This window comes from Melospiza melodia, chromosome 12 (assembly GCF_035770615.1).
Source record: "Melospiza melodia melodia isolate bMelMel2 chromosome 12, bMelMel2.pri, whole genome shotgun sequence".
NCBI lineage: Eukaryota > Metazoa > Chordata > Aves > Passeriformes > Passerellidae > Melospiza > Melospiza melodia.
In genome coordinates, this window is record NC_086205.1 from 14692600 (window position 1) to 14714839 (window position 22240).

The 22240-nt window shown below is 37.9% G+C and overlaps 1 long non-coding RNA gene across 1 annotated transcript in view; it reads left to right on the forward strand.

The window, feature by feature from the left end:
• Nucleotides 1–22240, forward strand: part of LOC134423435 (uncharacterized) — a 466039-nt gene that overhangs the window by 195752 nt on the left and 248047 nt on the right. Inside the window, exon 4 of the long non-coding RNA XR_010029109.1 lies at nucleotides 3189–3357. This is a non-coding gene — a long non-coding RNA (uncharacterized LOC134423435). The remainder of the gene's footprint in view (nucleotides 1–3188; nucleotides 3358–22240) is intronic.

Here is a 22240-nt window from a genome sequence, read left to right on the forward strand (position 1 = left end):
GGAAGTAGTTTTAGGTATACAGTGATCTTGAGAAACTGTGTTTTTTTGTTTTGTTTTTCCTCAGTTCTGATTTTTTGATTCACTGTTTCAGTAGCAGTGACTTACAATCCCCTTTTATTTTTACTAATTAGAGTAGACACTTTAATGCACAGAAAGGTTCTCCTGTAAATCACTGAATTAAAAGAAAACAATTCTTAAGGTAAGGAAATGCATGTAAATGAGAGGTCAGTGAAAAGTATTGTGAAAGGTAGTAAACAGATGCCTTTTAAAATCAAGCTTCTTATCTGGGTGCCTAAATGGGATTTAGATGCCTGTGTTTAACCAGCCACTGACAAAGATTTTATGTTTTAATTATTTATGAGCCCTTGAACAGAACAGAGGTCAGTGGTATTATCTTTACTAGCTAGTTATACATCAGTATGACTTCATTCTGAAAATAACCATTTTCACCCCTTCTGAAACAGAAACCCAGTGTTCCCAATCTCCCACACACTGATTTTGCAACGTCCAGAGGCACTAAAGGGAACTGTGGGAGCAAGTGGGATCGCAGCTCATCAGACTGACTGAGGGGATTGTGGGCAGCCCTGCTCAGCCACTTGTCCTCATGAAGGCTCCAGCCCTGGAAGAAAATCACATTATTGCTTGGATTCCCAGCCTGTCCCACAACAGGCAAGAATGAGTCCTTCTGGGGGTGCAACCCTGCTAGAATCTATTTATTTGTTCTTCAGCTAGAAAGAAAGAAAGAAAGAAAGAAAGAAAAAAAAAAAAAAAGAGTGGATAAATACTGTTTGGTTTAACCAAAAAAATGCAAAGAGGACTCTAATTGAATTTATGTGTATATAAAATTGTTATTGTGTATGTCTTAGATTTGTGTGATGTGATGGGTTTTAATATTATGCTGAGGATTCATTGCTAGCTGAAGTGCTCCACTGTGCCAGGATTGCAGGGCACTTGTTCTCTTGAGGAAACAAGCTTGTCTGGAGAAGATTACTGAATCTCAAAGTTGAATTATTATGACTCACGTCATTTTACATTTTGAATTATGTTGCTTGCTTATGGGACAGAGGATTACTTTTTAGTAGGTTGATTTAATGCTTATTTAATGCTTGCTTAGGCACTAAAACATATATTTTTTTGCAAATATAAGAACAGCTGATATCAGTAAATTTGATTTGATCAAAATGGGCTGAGTGTCCTGGGTGCCAGGTTGGATGTGCTGCCCTTTGAGGCTGCAGGGTCATGCTGTGCCCCGGGAGCAGGAGCAGAATTCCTCCTTATGTCAGGTGTGCTCAGGAGCAGCGCTGGGAGGAGCAAATAAACCATGGCTGGGGGATTCTGTGGAGCTTGGTTTTGTGAGCTTTTAAACTGCTTTAAGAAGGAAATATGCATATATATATATATATGTATACACACACACAAATAGTCTTGTACCCTCTGATGGGCAAATATGCCCTGTTTCTCATTTTCCCCACATTTGAACAGTATAAGGTAACTTTGCAGAGTTCACTTGACAAGTATTAAATATTCCATTATGTTCTAGATGTGAAATTAAACTTGAGGATGAATTATTTTTTATACTGTTTTGCTACGTTCGGAAAGTGGTTTTGAAATGTATCAAGTCATAAAATTGCTCCAGCTGGACAATAATTCCGTTGTTGAAACTGGATGTGGAGAAGAAAATACACTGAATTTCTTTGCCTTCTTGGTTTCACTTATTTTACCATCTCTTCCTTAAAAAATGTAGAATCCTGATAAGAACATGATATAATATGTGCTGCTGTGATTTATTTAAATACAATAACAAATCTTTGAACTGCAGCCTAAATAAGGACTCCAATTTTACTTAAGTAAAGATACTCATGAGTAAAACTGTAAGTTTTAAGACTCTGAAGAAAGAATGGAGTTCAGGTTTTTTATGACATAAAAATTTTACCTTCCAGTTCTACTTATGTTGCATTAAGGAACAGTAGTTGTTCAGCAAAGTAAATTAATAAATGAAGAAATTAAATAAAGTTGCAGGAAAATAACAACATTTTAGTTAATTTTCTTTGGGAACTGATTCCTTGTGACTATAGGTGAGTTTGGTTTTGGGTTTTCAATATTTTGCCACCTTAAATTCTGTGATAATTTTATATTTTATATATTATCTAAATATATTACTCAGTTAAATGGTATTTTGCTGTTCTTGGGATTTTTGGGGCTAATTTAATTTTGTGATTATAAACAGGAAAACCATTCTAACCTTCAAATGTTTTTTTCTTCAATTTGCCTTAAGGTCAGTCTGCATTGGTTTGCTTCTTCTACTTTCATATGAATTTGAATGTAAACTGAGAAAAGTTCTACTAAAAGCAAAGTTCTGCCTGTGCATGCAGAGCCAAGGATACTTTTATTTAGGGTGGGATTTTTCTTTTTTGCCATTTAAGTAGAAGAAAATATTTGTATAATTTCAATATGTTTGGTTCCTAATGAAATGGATCAACTTAGCTGGGAACTGAACTGAGATAATTAATGAGCAGAGACTTCAGCTGCAGTATATTCTTACATCTGGAAAAGAACTCAGTAATACCAAGGAGTTGTGGGAAGAGATGCAGAGGTGTCCTTTATGAAAGATGTATGAGAGTTCCTGCTCTTTCAAACACAATGGAAATGGATTCATGCTAATGAGCTAAATTTTGATCTTCAGAACTTAAGCAATAGTATTAACACCCTAAATGTTATATTAAATAAGTAGGAATATGTGGTATTGAAATATCTCTAAATATTTTTTTCTGTATTAGGAGAAAAATGTGTGTGAGTAGGATGCACTGTTTCCACTGCCATCTTGGTTTCTACCCTGTATTTAAAATTCCATAATGGAGTTCACAATTTTGAACTTTTCTTTATTTGCCTTTTGCCAGCCTAGAGTGATCTGGGACTCAGGACTTGAGTTATGAAAGGGGAGATGCCTCCTGGCTTTCTGGAAGGCAAATGCTTTTGCATGAACTGCTTGCTGAAGCTCATATTTAGAGGTTGACTAAAACTGCCTCCTTTTGCCTTCAGCCCCACCATCTTTCACACAATTAGGCTCAACTGACTAATCTTGATTATGTAATAATTAGTGTCATTCCATTGTTGGCAATTTCCCCTGAAACCCTAAAGCAAGCTATGAAAGATATTAATCTTGAATTATTTTCCAATTCACTTTCCAGATGTTGTGCAATAGATCTGCTACTCTGTGATGCACCAGAAAGCTGAAAATGTGAGATTTACCTGTGCTGATTCACATCACCTGTAGTCAGTCGCTATCAACAAAGACCTGCCAGTTGCCCCTTCATCTGGAGGAAACCCAAAGCAGTCAAAAGGAAATGCTTCTCAAAGGTAAGAGAGACTACTTTTTAAAAAAATTTATTCTCTGTTGAGTGATGGATTCTGACCATTTTAACTGTGCAGTTGTGTTGTATTTGTTGCAGGAAAACAGGGGGAAAGAAAGTGGGGGGAAATTAAAGCAGCTCTTTAGCCCCGAGTTTTGAATTATTCCTCTAAGGGTAATTTGAGTTCTCAAATCAAGATTTTTCTGCAGTTAGGGTATCTGTTTCTTGTCACTAGAGAATTTGTGTGGGGTTCTTCCTCTTACGTTACAGAAATGGAAATTTTCCTCTTACAGAAAATGGAAAGATAATACCTGAAAACATAAAGATTTCTGCTGTGCCTTCTGATCTGCCCCAGAAGGCTGATTAACAAATTAATGTGCATTTCTGGGTTACACCCTGTCTATGTAGGCACACAGTTTGTGGTGATTGGGCTGGGCTGAGCCCATCCCCAGTTGGTTTCAGCTGTGAGCAGCAGGTGAGCAGCATTGACGGTAACGAGCCATGGAGTGCCCAGGGGCACTGACCAACCAGCCAAGGGAGCAGAGGGCACACAGGTGCAGGGCATCAACAGGAGGGGATAAAAGGCTGGGCTACAGCACAAGCAAGGCAGATGCTTGCAGCCTCCTGGAATTGTGTGATGCCCTGCTGGGAGTGGTGGCTGTCCCAGCTGTGCCGTGTCTGGTTTATGGAGTTGGCCCCTTCCACACCTGTGTCTGACAGAGTGGGGAGGTGAGCTGGACATTGCATTTTGAACATCTGCCTGTTGGGAAGCAGAGACTGGAAGTGAACTGTGAACAATGTGTACATAAGCTTGGCTTCAAGAGCTTCCCCAGGGAAATCTGAGCCCAGTCTTTGTTGTGGACACTTTGGGGATGTTTTTTCTTGCTATTGCTGTGTAAAGTCCTTGTTACAGCCATTTATATTGAGCTGCACCCTGGGGTGATTAGTCTTCTGTAGATGAGTAGGAGGGTGCTGACTGTGGTGTACGGCTGCAGTAAAAAGGCTGTATGTTTGGAGGAAATTTCATGGCTTGGATTTGACCTCTACAGAAAATGAGCTGTGGAAATCCTTGGGACTCTCAACCAGAAAAACAGAAACCATGCGTTTTCCTCATCAAATGACCTTCAAGAGTTTAACTTATTTTTCTGTTGCTAGAAAGGCAAAAAGGCTGTCTATATCTATGCCTCTTGATCTTGCCTTTTACTATTTCTGAATAGTTTTAGCTGAGGCAAGACACACTTGTCATTCTTGGCTTTATAATTTTCTTTCTGAGTGTGATTATAGTGAAAAATATTAGACAAAGGAGTAGGAGGGGAGAGAAAAGCTTTGAAATTGTGCATGTGGGCTGTAGCTAGAACCCCTAGGTGAGTTAATAAGCATGGTGGTAGCCTGCCTGCCTGGGCTATTAGTACTTAGCACTGTGGTATTGTGCTTTGAAAATGCTCTTGAAATTAAGATTGCTTACAGAGCAGGAAGGTGATACATGGTGTTATTGTCTATACATTTTGCTGCAATTTCATACTTCCAGGAGACTGCTGGCAATGTGATACCAGTTTGTGCTGTTGCTGTGATGTACTTTTTAAAGCAGCATATCTTAGAGGCTGCAAGCATAAGCCTGAGAAATTAGGAAGTTGAAGGAAAGAAGGATTATATTTGTTTAATTAGGAATGCCATCCTTGTTGCAATTCACACTTTCACTCCTAGAAATCTCAGTCAATTTGTAGAAGCTGGAGTGTTTCCTTATCCACTTCTGGTACATTTTGGGACTGATCAGTAACCAACCATTCCTCTAGAAGAACTTAATGGAGCAGTGGGCACAGGAGAAAAGGCTCTGTCTGCCAGCTCCTGCCTCACAGGCCTAAATGGTTGGAGCTGTGTGTTGCCTCTCTCTTGTAGGACACCCTCTCCCATAGTAAAAGCAGCAAAAATAGCACAAAATTGACTTGGTAACAGCATATTGGGAAAGTTTTTTGAGATCTTTCTATCAGCTTTTGCCAAAGTTGTTGCAACAGTTGCACAGAGAACAGATTTCTTATTGGGCTTTCTTCCTTAGGTTGTCCACTAGGATGTTTGCCCACTTATGATGGATTCTTCATTTAGGCAGATAAAATCTAGTATTAGATTCAGTTGATTGAATCTTTGTTTCCTGCTAGTAGACCAGGACAATAGATTCTTATACTTAATTAATTAAGAGTTGATACCTTCCTCCATAATTCTGTCTTCTCCATATATCTTTGTGTATATATTTGTAGTGTAATGTTGAACAAATATGCTGAGTCTCTATAGTACAAATTCTGTTAAATCTGTCCATTTTTGATCAGTATGTTGGAAGAAATATACTAATTTATAGCCAGTCCTAAGACCTATGGCAAATGAAAGCACAAAGATCTTGTTTTGGGCAGAGTTATAAAATAAGTGTGACGTGGAAATAAAAAGGATGAAGGGAAAAAATAATTAAGAGAACATTGTGAGCTCCAAGAACTTTTGAAAAAGCAGAAATTTTGCCCACTTTTCCTCACTGTTCTTTAATTTCTGCTACAGATTTTATGTATTTGCATATAAACAGAAAACATTATCTGTTAATATTCAGACAGTCAGATACTCAAGTATTTTGTCCCTTTGCTGGAATTTAAAATGCTAATGAACGACTAGGCTTCAGTAACAAGCTGCCTAATTTCACTTGCAATGATTTAACAAAAGTGTTTTTCATCTGGGAGAGCCAGAAACAAACAACTCAATTTTTGGCAACAGATTTTTTAATTTATTGTTCTTTCTGAGGTTGTATTATGATAGAGCAATGTAAAGGGAGTTATTTTCTGTTTCTGGTCCCTGTCAGAAAAATACACATGGGTAATCTTGTTAGAAGAGGAAAAATTTATCCAGAAGACTTATGTCAACACATTCTCTACAGCTTTTTCTTTGAAAACACAGATTGAGTATCATATTTTACAAAGCCAGGAACCAAACATTTATTTAAGATGGGATATTCAAATCCTCGAGGCTTATTTCTAGAGCAGCAGTGAGGGAATTCTGGTGCCATGGTGCAAAACTCCAATAAATGCACTGTTATTTTATGTAGAAAAATCTAAAAGGAATGACATTGTGGATTTTGTATCAAAAATAATTTCTAAAATTGGATTTATAATATATTTTTGTGGTTTCTTAGGGCACTTTATTCTCATAGTGCAATATAGTAAACTTCTGAGTTATAGCATGTGTCAAGAACCACACAGAAAGTAGGTATTTTTTGGCATTCAGCATGGATATTATTTAAAGACACTGCTGTGTGATATCAGCTAGCACTTTCACCATGTCTTTAAAAGCTCTATTTATTCCTTCTTCACTCATTTCCCCTCAGTTTCAAATAACTTATTTCATCTAATTCACTTTAGAGTTCTAAAACTTGCCCTTTCAAAGGAAGGTGTAATGGAGATGTGAATAAATAATTGCTCTTTGGTCTGCTGCAAATGCAAAGTATTTACCTTAAGGTTTTTTATTTTATTTTTGCAGTTTTAGAACTTGATGTAGAATGAAAATGTCAAATTCAAGTATCCTAGATAATGGAGAAAAATGAGTTTTGCTACCAGTATCTCTGTTCGCTGCTCAAGAGAAAGGGGATCCCATTGTGATATTTTCATCCCATCTGCATAAATAAGATTCTCTGACTTATGTACTTGCTCTAATCATGTACTTAATGTGTGCTGTCTCACCAGCAAGGGATCACAATGCGGATGCAGGCATTTACATGGGAAATTCCTTTAATCCTGGCTGTGGCTGTGCATGCATTCAGAGCTGTGGGTGTCCTTGGAGCAGTCAGTGTATTCAGCACTTTGCAGCACCAACCCCTCAGTCTTGAAAACACAGAGAAAACAAGAGCAGAATTCATTCTTTGTTTGAATGTGCTTAATAAGAACGAGTGGTACCAGCTGCAATGGTAAAATGTTCAGGAGAGAAAAGTGTTTCCATGTCATGTCATTGTGGTGCATATCCCTTGTAAAACTAAAGGAGGGGGCTTTTATCACAATGGGATTAATGATGCTGGCATATTGCAGATTTATGTTTTGGTTTTTCTTGTAGAATTATCAAGCTTATTTGCAACTTATACTGGCAGATCTTCTAAGATTTCCCATGTTCAAAACTATAGTACTAGAGACCAGTAGTGCTGCTGCTTTTATAGGGAGCATTGAAATGAAAATATTTATGGTCAGTTAATTCCTATTGACTTCAGTATACCTAAGATCAGACAAGAAATTCCTTCTTTCTCACTGTCTTTTTCAGCCTTATTGAACTGGAGTAATCTCTCTCTCACACACACAACACTCCCCCCATTTTATTTCTATCCTTTGAGATCTTAAAAGGAAATGGGGAACTAAAAAAGGAGGTGTTGGAAGAGGGAAGGTTCTCCTCTCTGGCAGGGAGTGAGCTGCAGTGGCTCTGGTCTCACAGCCTTGCTCTGCACTGCAGGGTGCTGAGTGACTGAGGTCTCCATCACCTGCTTCTCTGAGGTTTGCGTGCTCATTTTCTGCTCTGCCATCCCAGAGAGTGAAATCCTACAGTGTGCACGTCACTTGCCAGATTAATTGAACCTCATCAAAGTTAAATCAAATACAAAGATGGATATTAGTAAGCATAAATGCTCATAAAATTATTTTGTGGTTATTTATTGAAGGAGTAGGCCTTGGGTTTATTTGTTTTTATTTTATACAAATGTATTAGATTGCTTTTTGTTTTTCACCCAGTGTAAGGACTGATTTATTTTGGTAATGTAGCAATTTAAGTCTAATTAGGAAATTGTGCAATGAAAAACCTTAGCATTTAAGAAAATACTATTCCTTTAAAGATTGTGCATGCTGGATGTAAGTTAATGCAATTTTCATTAGAAGTTTTCATTGAGTCCCATCTGTTTGAATATACAGCAATGATGAATTATTAATGTGTATTGCTGTAAGAGAATAGTCATTTACTGACAGAAAACAGCATTTGGTTTGATACAGGAAATTAAATCACTTTATGCTTGTGAAGCTTGTTAATTATATCTGAAGTAAAGGATTTTAATTGATCTCAATACTTGCTGTGCAAAATAATTTTCCTCACTTGAATGTGAAAGGATGCATAACTATTTTTATTCTGTTTTTATCCTTAATATTGGTTTAAGCCGTTAAAGAAAAAAACCCAAGCAGTAGTTTTCAACAGCTAATAACAATTTGGTACAAACATAATTTAGCATCTACTCAGCTTTCAGTAAATGGAAAAAAGAACAAACAAACACAATCCTTATCTTTAATGTATTGGCTTGCATGAAGAGATGGCTGTTCATTAACCTCTAGGCAGCCTTCCCAAAAACCTCGGTGTAGTTTCTGGGTGAGGTTTGGGCTCAGCCCACCAGGGGCACCCAGGGCAGCCTCATCCAAACCCTCTCAGCTCTGGACACGGGGTGTGCGCCACCGGGGAGTCCTGAGGAAATTTGTGACTGCTGCTGGAGAAAAAGACAGACTCGTGTTTGGGGGCAGGAGAACAAGTCCTGGCTTAACTTCTAAGTGATTCAAACTTTTATATAAAAACTTAAAAAAAAAAAATTAAAGAAAAGAAAATAGACTGAAGATTTGAATGTGATGTATCCCAACTCTATTTACACTTCACAGACCAGGCAAGCTTTAAGGTTTTGTTCACTTGCCTCAACACATGAACTAGAGAAAAGTATTGCAGTCTTAGTAGGAAATTATTAATTCTCCAAGTTATGAAATACACGAGGAACAGGAGGCCTTGAGGCAGACAAATAGACAGTACCAACCTGCTGGGGTAACAAAGGTGGTGTTCTCACTCATCTCTGGATGACTCCCTGCCTCAGCTCCCACTCTGATGCTTCTGGTCCAGAAGCAGCTCCTGTGCATTTCTTTGTGCTGTGTTTCATCTGGTTTAGACCTCAGGGAGGGTCTAAAGACTTGAGAGGTTTCATTTCAGCTGTGCTGATGGAGATTTTACCGGAAGGAGGAGATGAACTAGAGATAATGACTAGGCAATGGCTAAATATAACCCAAAATGTCCACCAAACATTTTATTCTCAATTCTCTTGGTGGGGTGGCTGATTCTGGTGGGAGCAGTGAGAGAGGCCAAGCAGAACGGGTGTTCTAGTGGTGCTCTGTTTCATTCTTAGTGCAAAATATGAAATTTCTGCAGGATTTCTGTTCATCATGTCTGCTGCACAGGGAACATATACATCTTATTCTTGTCCCCTGAATCTGTTAATGAAACATGATTTCTTCCAACCCTGTCCCTTAATGTGACTACAACATGTCTAAAATTTAGACTATGTGGATTCAGCCTCTGTGGCCCAGATAGTTCTGGAAAGAGAAACCTGTGCCTCTTTAACCAGTATAGTGCAGATAGTGCTTTTTGTCATAGTGTTTATCAGTTAATCCCTTTTAAAAGCCCATATATAATTTGTTCATTAGGTTTAACACTGCTCTATGGCATATGTGATATTTACCAAGACACCTTAAGAAGATGAAATATTTGAATCTGAATAGCATGTTTGTCTATAAAATGAAATAGAAAATAAATAGAAATAATTTGTGGCTTGGGGATGAGACCCAGAATGGAAATAGAAGGCATAATAGGAGGAGATATTAAAAAGAAGGTGATTATTGCCTCTGCTGGTTTCTTATCTGCTTGGGTCCAGAGTGTTCAGAGACCAGAGCACATTTCAGGGCAATTGGTTGCTGGAAGCTTTCAGTCCCACTGTACCCTCCTCATCTGTTTCTACAACCCAGATGGAACCTTATTTACCAGTGAAAAGTACAGATGAAGGAATTGATGGAGCTCAGTTTGAGAAGATTAAAAGATGTGCAGTCAGTTTCGAATGCAGTTGAAACAAAAAGAAATGGAAATGCGGTAAAACTCCTTTCACTTGGAAAAGTTCAATCAGCTTTGTATTTGAAGGTTTTTAGCAAAACAACTTTTATCTTTTTTCACCAAAACGCATTTCTCACTAAAAGATAATGATAGGAAATTTCCATCCAGTATAGATGTGTGTCTGTCAGCCAGTTTGTGGTGCTTGAAGATTCAGTCTAGAGGCACTGAAATATGCCAGTAGCCATGTGGATATGTTTCCTATCCGAAATATCTGCTTATTCCTGTCCCTTTCGACAGTCAGTTCACCTGGGTTGTACAGGTACAATGTAGGTGAAATGTCATCTGGATGGTTTTTAATGTTTGATTGAAACCTGGACATGTGCTATCAGTGGAAAATGTGTTGTTGAGAATCAACATTTACACACATGCTAAGCATGGATGCTGTTTTTAGCTTTTTATTCTCAGCAAAAAGAAAGAGAGCATTATCCAAAACTCACAAGTAAAATCTTCCATCCTTTTGCTGTAAATCTGTTTTGGGGTAAAAAAGCAGGCCTGGCTTGTGTCTTCTGGAAACTTTTATGTTGGGATCACAACAACTCTCAGTCAAGAGATCGGCACTGTTTTGTATTTTATATTTTTGGCAAGCTGACAAACCCGCAAATCCAGAAAATCAGTATCAAAACCTATAAAAAATGCTTATGACGCCTCTTTCCAAAGTATTTAATACCTTTCAAATAGTTTTGCTATCAAGTATTACAAACTGCCCCAAGTCTTTCAATGCTTTGACATCTGTATCCTCTGCATCCCTGGCACATGCACAGCTTTCAGATTATGCTTGTGACTTGTCATGTATTAATTTCAAAATATACCTTAGAAAAGAAGTTTTTTTCATTAAACCTCTAAAGACATGATTGCCAGAGCTTTGTTTAAATGATGGTAACTAAGTCAAGAGCTGTGGCATCAGCTTTTAAAGTAATAGATTTAAAATAACAACGACGACAATATCTACTAATTATTTCTGCTGCAATAACATTTAGTTTATCAAAGCTGTGAAGAAATCCTAGAAATCTCTTGGATTTGCTACTAAAGGAGCATCACTAGAAAATTTTGTTTATTTTCATTACAAAACCAGATCCCATGTGTAGCAGATGTTTTGAGAAAGCTGGAAAATTAAGTTAAGTTTTAATGAGAACTATTGTTCTGGTTAAATAATGCATACCTCCAGCTACAGAGATGTCACATTTAGAGATTCCAGTCTTGAAAACAATTAAAATGTCTTTTTGTCACCAATTTAAGTAATGCTTGAGAACTAAGAATTTTAAGTGTCTTCCCTGAAGCAAGAAACACATTAACAACAATGAAGGCTTATTCCCTATTGTACTCTGTGAGCTGCATTTTGCAGGAATAGCTTTCTGAAAAGAACTAACTTTCAACAACTTGAATTGCTGAAATCTGGAAGTGAAGGATGTTCTTTGGTACAGGAAAAATGCAAAGATCTAAGCATTGAATTGCTACACAACATGTACAGTCCAAACAGTAATCTGTCATACAGTGTTTTATGTTTCAAGTTTGTTTTATTGACCTCATTTCCATTTGTACCTCATCTCCCAATCAACTGTTGCCTTTAGATTTGATGTGGATTATAAAATAGGCTAGAAAACTGATTCCTGGAGGCTTGATTTGGAAGTACAGTCTTTGCTTAGTGTTCTGTGTACAGTTAAAAGTTAGAATGCTCCAATATTTAAACATTCTTTGTGGAATAGATGAGGATGTTGCTGTGCTCTGTTGCATTGTATGTACTCATCTCCTTGGATTGCTCTGCTCTTTCCTTTGCTGTCTTCATTTTCTACTGCAGGAGTCTTGATGGAAAAAAAAGCAGCATAATAAAGATCATATTTTTGATTGCTGCTAATCATAAGCTAAAAATGCAGAACTTGTTAATTATCTGGTAAAGCCAGAGATTCTTCAGGGACAGAGCAGTTAATTTCCTTTCTTTGCATTTCATAAGCATATCACTATTAATCATGGAGATCATAAGCTCAACATTCCTGAAAATGTGCTAGTTAAGTAAATGCAACTGACTTATGATACACCTCATAAGAAATCTTCAGAGAGCTACATGTTCTGCTTTGCCTGAGAAATTGTGAGCACTGTCTGAATATACATATAATATCTAAGCCTTTGCTACTGAAATACAGCAAAGGCTTATTTCAGATCTACCTAGGGCCTGGAATAAATAGGAAGCCAATTTTCACTCTTCACAATGAGTTTTATTTATTAATGAAGCTATCTCAAAATCTATTTTAACATATTGCTAGTGACTCTGTTGCTGCTGAAACATTATATCCTCGTTGCTGGTTGTGGATGGGGTTAGGGAAGCTAGCTCATGTCTGGATTCTATCTAGAATAAGTACACAGAGCATTTTGGCATTGGACTGGCACTGCAGGTAATGGGATGTTTTAATTAAAACCCCCCAGACAATGGTCATTTGTGTGTATGTGGGCATAAGTCAGTTATGTAACTCAGTGCTTTGCAGATCTGAAGAATCCTGATATCAGATTCAATAATGGAAGTGATAGATGTAACACTTTGCATGCCAATTATATTATGACCTTATATGCCTGCGTTAATACTTCCCTTTGCATCGTTGTGCTCTGGATTAATTCATCAGTGTGACTGCAAAGGTCACAGGAGAGTGCTGAAGGTCTAAGCTGCATCACTGCTCATACTTTATGAGTACTTGTCAAAAAAGAAAGACAGAAAATGTGACAGATGAGACTTTTCCAAATTAAAATAAGAAACAAAGTAGTTTTTCCAGCACAAACACTTATGACAGACCTTTACAATGTAATTGCTTTCAGTCTGCTAACATTTACTTGAGCATTTTGACCAGCATCCAGCTCTTTCTCCCTATGTAATTCTTCCTGTTCTCAAAATTAGGATTTGTATCTCAGCTTTAATTAGTTTATTAATAAATGAACCACATTCAAGCTAGCAATTAGTCACCAGTCTACCTGTGAATAGCTACTAAATTAAAATAATTCCTTTGCTATAAAATAGGTGATGATGACAGTCCATTCATTAGTTACAGAGGAGAAAATACCTCTGTAGCCAGAGGAAGATATATTTTTAAAAATTTGTAATAACCATCTAATTGGTTGGTGCAACCTTGCAATGCTCATTTTGTGCTATGTCACATCTGGTACAGTCAACTTGGTGACACTGTGAGCTGTTCTGGCTCCATTTGTTCAGACAAGAGGGAATCTGCCTGAGACTTTCACAGGCAATTTCCTGAAGGCCAAGAAAAATTCATTTAGCACTTAAAAAAATCCAAGTGACCAGAGAAAGCAGAGTGATATGGAAACTTAAATGAGGTGAACTAGAACAGTGAAGGGGGAAAGTGGTGCCCGCACTTCCCTTGGTAACATCCTGGTGCTTGAAATGCTGTGCGGAGCTGGGAGCGCTCCACGTCGGGCTCTGGGGAGAAGATCATGGCTTGAAACACCAGCTGGTTATTTCTGCCTGCTTGGGCGCTGTGAGTGGTGTTTGCTGTGAGAAGGTCACATGAAACTTTAATCAGGACAGAGGCAAAGGCATGGGGAACACTGTGCAGCCTGACAGGGAACCTGCCACGCTTTCCCTTGTGCCCCTGTGGAACAAATGCTGCTTCAGCAGGGACATCCTCATCCCTCAGAGCACCTGGGAGCCAGGAGGAGCAGCCTCTTTGGGGGACCTCCAGGAGAGGAGGGAGAGGAATATTATTGCCATTGTCCTGTAAAGGTGTCCAGTTCATAGAAATGCTATTTCCTATGCTAAAAAAGTGGGAAACCACCTTAATTTTTAGTAAAAAATGCTAGACTGGTGCCTTCTGATTACTTTGTGAGACTGAAAAAGAAATGAAGCACTTTCTTTAAAGTGGAATAAAAAGAGCTCTGTTCAGCTGGAAAAGATATCTTTCCATTTGGCCAGTCAAAGAAAATTTGTAAAAAAAAAATATAATTATGGTTGCTCTGAAGTACATGTCTTTTGTATCTGTACCCTGAATGTTTTGTTTGTTTGATTGGGGTTTTTGGAGGGGGTTTGAGTTGTTTGTTTTGGGGGTTTATTTGACAGTGCTGGAGGGTCATTTTTTATAAACTATTGCTCTTACCTCAGGAGTGTGCCTCGAGTCTATAATGGGAGCAGTAGTGGTCATGTATCTGCTCTTACCCGAGGTAATAAAGGTGATGAAAGGTTTTGAAAATTCAGAGCTCTGCCTTAGTTTATCTTCCTTAAAAAAACCTACATTTTCTAAACCTACTAACCCTGTTACTCTTAGTTTATGCAGTTTTGTGTCAGAGCTTGTCCTCCTAGCTAAAATAGATCTGTCTTGTGCTGTGATGCAAGGCATTGTGGTGTGTTTATTTATACATACATAAAAAAGCTTTGGGAAAGAAAGGGAATGTGATATGACTAATTCTGACTTTTTATTCTTGAAATTATTTCAATTATGGATACAATTTTTTTGTAATTGAAATTACTTTATGATCAAGCAAAAAAAAAACCCTACACAGAAATAAATGGATGTATTGTCAATGGTAAACTTAATTTTCAAGGAAGATGTTACTTCTGAAATGCCAACTTTCACTTTAAATTTAAAGGTGTCTGGATCTTCATACTAGTAGCACAGAATAATTCTCTGGTAGAGAACTTTGTTGCTTCTGTAGGAAGGGAAGCTAGCTTTATTGTACCACACTAGAAAAATACTTGAGGCTATATGGGTAAGAATAATTTCTATCCATAGGGTTCTGAGGAAGAAAGAATATTCATCACTAAAAAGTAGGGCTAGGGAAGGGAAGGTTACTAAAATTATTACTTAAAAGCACTGGATGACTGAAAAAGGCAATATTTTTAAGAATTAAGGCTCTGTTACAGATTTGATATAGTTATGACAGTTACAGTATTTGGTTACAATTGCTAGTTCAAATTGATACAAAATAAAGGGAAAAATTTTTATTCAATTAAAACTTGACTCTTCTTTCCCAAAGAATTATTGATGCAAAGTCTCTGGGGCTCAATGTACTGTGAAAACTGAGGTGTCAGCTTGCATCTGGATCTGCTACTGGAAGTTTTTTCCATTGTCAGTGTGGCACTAAAGAGCATTTTAACTTGTTAGTTTTGTGAAGCTGGTGTTTATGCAACTGTATGACACAGATTGCTTTCTTTACTGCTGAATTTTAGTTTTCCCAATGAGAGCATGGAGAATGCCAGAGAAAACACAGTGCTGCCAAAAACCAGTTCAGGATCACAAAGAGTATTTTGTTATGTAGAGGAGTTTTTTTTTGATCTCTGATACTTTAGTTTTTGCTTTGGGGAGGGAAGGAGTGAACCCTGTAATGTATTTTTTTCATCTGATATGTATTGGATGTATCCTAAACTTTGGTTGAGTCAGGAAATAATGACAAGGCAGTGGCATAGGTTTTGCTTTTGCTTTTTCCTTGCATTTTGCCTGAGCTAATTCAGATGTTTGGATGCAGCTGACAGTCACACAGACTGTGTGGTGAGGATGGTGACAGGGCCTGGCACTCTCTTGTTTGTGAGATCTGATGAAGTAACAGCATGAATTCCTTTAGCTGCACTATGCAGATGACACGCTATATTAATCAAACTGAAGTTTACAGGTCTTGAGCTGTTCACTTTAAATTTAACCATTTTTTAAAAAAGAAAAAGGCAAATAATGCTGTGATCTGTCTCTAGGATTTATTAACTCCAAATACAGCAATTTTTACCTTTATGAGAAGTTGCAATTCAACTGTGACATCCTTCACAGCAAAAATGATATTCCAGACATCATAAATGACACTTTCCTTCGAGCAAGCCTGCAGATGAAGATGCAGAAATACCTGTTCAGAAGCTGATTTAGAGTTAACAGGGGGACAATTTTACTATGCTACAGTATATAAACATTTCGCACAGACGACGTTTTATAGCTGGTCACAGTGCTGATAAATATATTTTATGCAATATCTGCTTGTAATGTGCAGATGGAGACAGAGGAATTCTCCATTTCATTTTGGTTTATTTTACTTTGTCACTTTAATAGCATTTAGAATAAGCTGGATAGGCCATTAAAAACTAGCAGATATACCTAGCTCTTAGTTACACTGATGTAAATTACAGTTTGCTGCCTTTGGTAAAGTTATTCCACACTTATAGAGCAATTTGCAGATTGTAGATATGCCTTGAGGCATTGCAGAGGTGTAAAATTAGAGCAAATGAAATAAGCATCAAACCTTTCCTGGAAATTACAACTTTTTTTCTATTATTTAAAAAAACCAACAACAACTAAACATTTAAAAGCCAAAATAAAACCACTACAAAACAAGAGCCAAATAAAACTCTATACATGATGCTTTTATTTCTACTATTCTATTACAGCCTGAAATAACAGAAATATCTTCTGATTAAAAGTGAAATATAATTTTTGCTTTAGGCTGTTTGTATCTAAAGGATCTGCTGCTGATATTGAAGCAGGGGAGTCAGTGCCTGGAGAAGGGTGGCTTCCTAAATTTTCAATTCTTTACCTGATTATTCTGGCTTAAAGTGTCATAAACCTTGTGATCCTGCATGCATTATTTTAGACATGTTTTCCCACGAACATCAGAACAGGGAAATATGGGACTGTTTATGAAACTCTAATCCTCCTTTTGTAGTCAGTGTGAGAAGTCAGGTGAGCCCTATTTTTTATCTTGTGTTTTGTCATTTACACCTGAATACTTCAATCAGCTGTAAATTAAAATTCCTGAATATTATTCTGCAGCACTACCAAGGCACCAAGGGCATCTTAAATCTGTCTAAATCCTGCAAGATATTCCTAGGCCCAGAGGGCTTTGCCAGAATGCCCAGCAAGAACCAGGGTAGGATGTGATTGGGATATGAAGCTTTTTCAATCTGTGCTCTGAAGAGTGGAAGGCAGGAGCCCAATGGAAAATTAGAATTGTTCCTTGTGATTTCCTGCAGTTTCTTATAGATTCTTTTCAGTACAAATTACCTTCTTAACAGCTGGCTTAATTTGTTTAAGGGTCCTTTAGGCTGTGGAAGGTAAGATCCTTTTCACATGTTGGGTATGTGGTTTGATATTGCAGCTTCTGAAGGAGCAGAAATAGATTTGCAGATACCAGCTCTGGCTTCCTGTGGGGCTCTGGCTGGGACTGTGCTGAGGGCAAATACTGGCAAATCTTCATTAGTGCCAGAGAAAGCCATTTGACAGGCCTCAGAACTATTGAAGGTGTGTGGTTTCCTTCCTCTGGCTGTACGTGTTGAGCCTTGCTGCTCTGTGTCCTACAGGACACTGGAATCTGCTCTGCTGGGGATTTTCAGAGCCTACTGAAATGTTTTCAAGGTGTGATGAGGCCTGGAAAGTGCTGCCCCAGGAGCCACAGTGTGCCAGTGTCAGCAGCTGGGTGCCCTCACTGATGGGTGTCATGCCATGACAGCCAAGTTTTCCTATTGCAAGGGAGCCGTCCTGGCTGAGCAATGCCTTAGTCAAACTAGAATGGAAAAATCACACTGTAACGCTAACTACAATGAAGCTTGCAGTTTTAAATGTTAGCATTGAATTTATAGAATTTGTTTTACCTAGGCACACATCAGGTTTCCTGAAGAGAGAGCCAGCACACTTAATGTGTACGCATAACTTTAGAAGAAACAGAAAAAAACCATGAACTTAATGTTAGCTATCCTGCATCTGTGCTGCAAGCCAAAATGTATGTTTCTTCCTCTGAAAGAAACCTATTTTGCATTAATATTTTTCTGGCTCTTTTGAGCATGTCTGTTTAGCCTCACAGTCTAATCTCATATGTTTATACAAGATTCAGAACGTACCAACAAGGTTAAAATATATTAGTGTGAGTTCATGAATTGGAGCCACAGTCTGGATCCCACCCCAGGGTCTCTCTTAGACTGCTATAAGTGGGTGCTGAGGTGGAGGCATGGGAATTAGTCACACTCAGATGATGCTGCTGTGCTTTATTGTGCCAGCATCAGAGACCACACAAGCTGGAAATAAATCTTTAGTGATTATAGAGCGAGGATTCAAGAGGCACATCTGAGATATCTGGCTTTGGCATTGTCCCTCCAGAGCCCTTAAAGGTGAGCTTGAAGAATTGCAGGTTTTTTATGTAGCAGCTGGAGCCTTTGCCTTGTTACTTCACCTAAGAGTTGTTTTTCTCATTTTTTACCCTCATGGATGTGTCTTTGCTGTGGTGATGGTTTTTCAGACCTGAGTGCTTACAGGGTCTCTGTATTGGCAATCACCCAGGGAGCTGTGCCCTTGTGAGCAGTGCTGTCTCCAGTTTTGGCTTTTTCTGCCTGTGCAGGATTTATGTGAATGCCTTGGTGAGGCATTTTGTTTTCTTCTCAAAAAAGATGAGCCATATAGATTTCCTCACCATAAATTGTGGGAGTTGTCCATCCTTCTATCAAGAGTGGAAGAGCTCTGGGCAGACAATGAGGGTCTGCAAGCATTTTCCCTTGCAGACAGAATGGGCAAGCACTCCAATTAGAGAAGTTAAAAGCAGCATTAATTTTAGGTCAGATAATTCTGAGCTTTGGCACGGGAGAGGTCAGGAAAAAATGGCTGGGTAAGAGCCTGGATTACCTGTAATGTGAATACAAATATTAGTCAGCAATGCCATAAGGGCAGACAGGTGCTTTAAGTGCCAATAAGGCTGACAGCCTGACAGAGACATTGCTAGTCTTGTACTGGCATAAAATTTGTATTGATTCATAAGTCAAAAGTTCTGTTACACTAATCATGCATTTGTATTGCAAATCTCAGAAACAAATGCAGAGTTCTCATAAATGTATAAAACGTCTCTAACTGGGGGTTGTTCTGCTGATTTGAAATTAATACCACTGCATTTAACCCTGCTGAGTGTAAGGAACTGGAGTTACTTCTATTTCTTGATATCTTTCTTGCTTAAGGTGTGACAATGACTGCAGCACCTACTCTTGCTGATTATCTGGCTCTGTCATGCTTCCCTTACAGTTCTTTTTCCTTCTTTTGAGATGCTTGCAGAAATTTTTGAAAAGTACCACTAGTTCAGCTCTGACTGTTTAAATCCCTGTAATAGTGTTTCTATTTTACATCTTGTATCCAATATAATCTCTGTGCTCAAGCAGAAACAAATATTAAAGCATCAGAGAAGAATAAAATAATTCATTTTACTTTGTTCAGTGGTCAGTTATACATAGAGGATGATAGGAGTTTGCAAAAATAATTAAGATATAAATGTGTAAGCACAGTCAAAGCTATGGCACTTGAGAACCTTTATGGTACATGTGAAGACTTGGTCTGAAGAAACTTATTTAATGACTCTTACAAATCAGGCATTGTATTTAAAAAATGGTCCTTTTAACAGAGCTGCTATATCACTGTGGGTTTTTCTACTAGAAATATTCTATAGTTGCTGTGTAACGATGCAATAAATTCACCCAGAAGCTTGTTACAGTTAATAACCTGTAAAGGGCAAAGGTATTTGGACAATGAACATGAAATTAGACCTGTATCTCTCACTAACAGTGTAAGTTATTTCTTCCTTTTTCCTTCAAAGAAATGTCATTTTGCAGAAAAAAATGGAGGTCAGCTTATTTTCTACATGTTTAATTTTTTACAGCCAGTGACTTCTTTGTAAATAAATAATATGCCTTGCTCAGAAGACAAGCATCAGTTCAGAAAAATTATCAAAGACATTAGAATACAATGCTAATGTATTTCATGCTTCAAAAGCTACAGCTGCCAGAAATTCATAGCAATCAATCAACATTTTTCTTTTGCTGTTTTTCATGTATTAGCAACACATCAGTAATAATTATGACCCGGCTGTCCCCACTCTTTCAGATAAATGTACTGGTTATATTGATTCACTTAATATCCCTCTGTGGCTATTTCAAAAGCAGGTACCATTTCAGAAGACAAGCAGACACCTCTTTCCCTTTCTCTGTAGAATACTTAATGTTTTTTTCAGACAATTTAACACATTTCTTTGTGTTTGAATAGAATTACCTTTTCTACTACTGTGATCTGTAAATTAGAAAACTGAACAATAGAGCTGCAATAGAGAAAGGTTTTGTCTTTCATAGCCTGTCAAGTCATTCTTCCATTCTTTAATAGACCAAGTCTGGCAATCACAGAGCAAGCCCTAGTGCAAAGTGTTCTCTAAAAGAGAACTATCCAAGCGGTAATGGCTTTGAACCAAAGCGGGGTGGATAGCAATTCTCTATTAGGAAGAAATCCTTCCCAATGAGGGTGGTGAGGCCCTGGCACAGGTTTTTCAGAGAAGCTGTGGGTGCCCCCCATCCCTGGAAGTGTTCAAGGCCAGGTTGGATGGGGCTCTGAGCAATGTGGATAAAGGGAAGGTGTCCCTGCCCCTCGGAATCTAATCCAAACCAGCCTGTAACTCTACCTCCATCTATTAGAATAAATGGTTGTGCAGTTGAGGTCAGAAACATCTTTTGTAAATTCTTGCATATAGAGTAAATTATTTCAAGCCCTAAAATGCTCAAGATGCAGGGGCCTTCTAGGTCAAGGTTTATGCTGCAGGCAGGAGAATTTGTATTGAAGGAATCTGCACTATGTGCTGTCTCCATTTACAAGACTTCACTTTCCAGTCCTGTCTTTCTCGCTTGACCTTCACCCAGAATAGACTGTAATAAAAACTATTTTTATAAGTGACAAAGAGGAAGCACAGGCACTGCAGCTATAACAATGTAAGATTACCTGTGAATTTATGAGTAGGGGATGCTGATGCTTTGGTTATAGTAATGAATGTCACTTGTGCTAATAAGCAGCATTGTCTCATGCTGTCAATGCCGGGGCAAAGTCGTGATGCTCTCAGTCTGAGCTGGTGTTGCACTGTGGCAATGAGCTCTGCTTTCTGTCTTTCACATTGCATAAGAAAAGAATCTATCTTGAAGAGAAAATGGAAATTACCAAATGCCTATTCATAACTTTGCCTTGTTTTTTTTTTTTCCTGCTTTAAATTACTGCAGCTACAAGTCATTCCAAAATTAGTTTCTCAGAAAATGAGCTCTCATCTCTCATGGCAAAGGAAAGCAATGAAGTCCTTGTTATCCAGAAGGCCCAGGAATAACAGACTGAATAAATATTCCTCCTCACATGAGGGGACAGTGAGGGGGAAACTGCATGAAGCTCTTCTCTTGTATCTCCTATTGTTCAATGTGAAATTTTGGCTGAGAGGGGCCCTGATACCTTCTACTTATGAAACAAAATGTGAGGAATGGAGGACTAAGGGGATGAGGCAGTAATACCTCTGCTATTGACTTTATGCTTGTGCAATGAAGGAGTACTAAAAAGGAAAAATTGTGTCTAGAGAAATTAAAATAGCCTATTGCAATTTGAAACTAGGTTGTTAAAATTATGTTCTGAAATGCAATATTATTTATGTGATCTTACATGATATCCTAATTTTGTGGTTATTGCTGTAGTAATTTCAGGCTACATATACTTGTATGTATGTTTGTAGACTTTAAAAACATTTCAGAGCTTTTAACAGTTCACTACTTCTGTGAGATGAAATTTTGAAAGTTGGCCTATGGTGCAGATATGTGACTGAAAGTGCAGGAGTTCTTCAGATACTGCAGAAGAGAGGAAAAAAAGCTAGTTTACAGTGCTTTAGTACTGCAGTAGTAAAAGCAGTGGAGTAATTTTTATTTTTACATAAAATCAGAGGATATCAGTTTGAACACTTTAAATAGATGTATCTCTGTATGTATGTTTAACAACTTTCCCATAAAACCAAAGGAAAAGCCAGTATCCAAAACATTTACTTCCAGTTTCTTGGGGCTTCATTTGCTGAAACACAACAATCATATTTTAGTTAGATCTGTTGGGTATGTACACAGGGATGTGTTCAGCAGATTTTGCTTCACATGCCTGGTTCTTTAGGTATTAATAGCATTTTCCAGAAAGAAATTTAAACTTCCTTTTATGCAGAGCTTGGTGAATAATTTAATACCAATTTACTACAGTGTTGCT